This window comes from Priapulus caudatus, unplaced genomic scaffold, assembly GCF_000485595.1.
Source record: "Priapulus caudatus unplaced genomic scaffold, Priapulus_caudatus-5.0.1 Scaffold3042, whole genome shotgun sequence".
Lineage (NCBI taxonomy): Eukaryota > Metazoa > Priapulida > Priapulimorpha > Priapulimorphida > Priapulidae > Priapulus > Priapulus caudatus.
The window spans coordinates 1-1,919 of record NW_014580103.1 but is presented as its reverse complement, the minus strand read 5'-3'; positions in this window follow the sequence as shown (position 1 = coordinate 1,919).

Here is a 1,919-nt window from a genome sequence, read left to right as displayed (position 1 = left end):
TGTCATCCGATTTCGGAATATCTTAAAAATGACATATTTTTACGACAAAATGTCGTGCAAACATGAATAAAGTGTCATTTTTTATGTTTTCATACATGCTGAATCCATTCCAACCACAAACGAGTTGATAAAATGCACCTATTTGCGTAAATCCAAGATGGCCGCCATCCGATTCCGGAATATCTTAAAAATGACATATCTTTGTGACAAAATGTCGTGCAAACATGAATAAAGTGTCATTTTCTATGTTTTCATACATGCTGAATCCATTCCAACCACAAACGAGGTGATAAAATGCACCTATTTGCGTAAATCCAAGATGGCCGCCGTGCCTAATCGGCCAAATGGGAAATCGGCAATAACTTTTGATAGAATCAAGCTGGGGCGATGAATTTGGTGTCTACACCTAGGTTTTCACATGTGAGGAACACAATTGAAGTATCAAAAATTATGTAGGATATTGCTAAGCAACAATAATTCAACATACACGCTGAATCCAATTAAATTGATAAAATGCACCAAAACTAATGAAATGGTCAATTGTATGATTAAATCCAACATTACAACACATCAACAAGGTAATATACCATCATAGACCACGTTTTTCGATTAAAAACAAACGCAACAACTCTTCCGTAGTGTTTACGTGCGTGTGTGCGTGTGCGTGCGTGAGTGCGTGCGCGTAAGTGTTTATACATACACATTCCCTTTTCGGGGAGATATATGACAAATTACAAATAATAATACTACTATGCGTTTTATTAGATCAGTCTTCAAACATATAATTCTTCACAAATGCTATTAAATTTACACGATTATATAATGGTCACACATTAGGTAGAGTAATACTCTTATTAGAAATTATTATTAGAAATACAAAAATATCACCATCAGGTTGTATAACGTAAGATGTGTCACGGCTTTCACAAGCAATTCCTAGTTCAGCTTCCAATCTGGAAAGAAGCTGTAACAGTTGCATTCGTTGGGATTCCACACTGCCTCAGTTCACATGTGTACTGTGCGCTCACGTTTTCACAGAGCCAAGCTGCTATTACATGTGAGTCTGACAGTTCGAGATATACTTTCTGCTTACATCTGTACGACATCTCTCTAGAATTATTATACATTGTCGTGTGTTGTTATAGAGTGTCTTCAGAGCGTAAGCTTCACTCACTTCAAATGTTACATTTGAATGATTTTTTCTTTCGTGTGAGTTCTCATGTGTGTCTTCACATGACCTGACTGCGAGAAGGTAGCATCACACAGTTCGCACTTATACGGTTTCTCTCCCGTGTGAATTCTCATGTGTGTCTTCACATCATCTGATCGTGCGAAGGTAGCATCACATAGATCGCACTTATACGGTTTCTCTCCCGCGCGGGCCTTCGATTTACAACAGCTATTCGTGATTACTCTTTTTCTCTTTGCTAATTCTGTAGCCGCGACGCCTGATAATAGGACGTATAATTTTCACGCATGTGACGTGGCCGTCTTTCGAAGCAAAACACGTCTGGGCGATCGCCCAGCTTGAGCGCCAGGAAGCGGGAGAAATCCTCACGACTTTCTGTGACCGTCACGGGGCAGCCTTTCCCTAGAAGCACACAATGGAACTACGTGACAATTTCATGTTCAGGGAAAAAACCGATATCACTGGTGCCGGAATTCTGTGTGATTGTGCTTTCTCTCGTATGAGTGTTGCTGAAGATACACATAAAGAACGCCACACGGGGGAGAGAAAACCAATATAAAGTTGCGATCTATGTTGATGCTGACGCTTTCACAACTTCGAGTGATGTAGAAGACACACATGAAGAACTCACACGGGATGAGAGAAAACCGATATAGTGCCGGACCTGTGTGGAAGCCGCATGTTCCTGTCTGGGTAATGCTGAAAAGACACTTGAGAAACTCACAGCGGT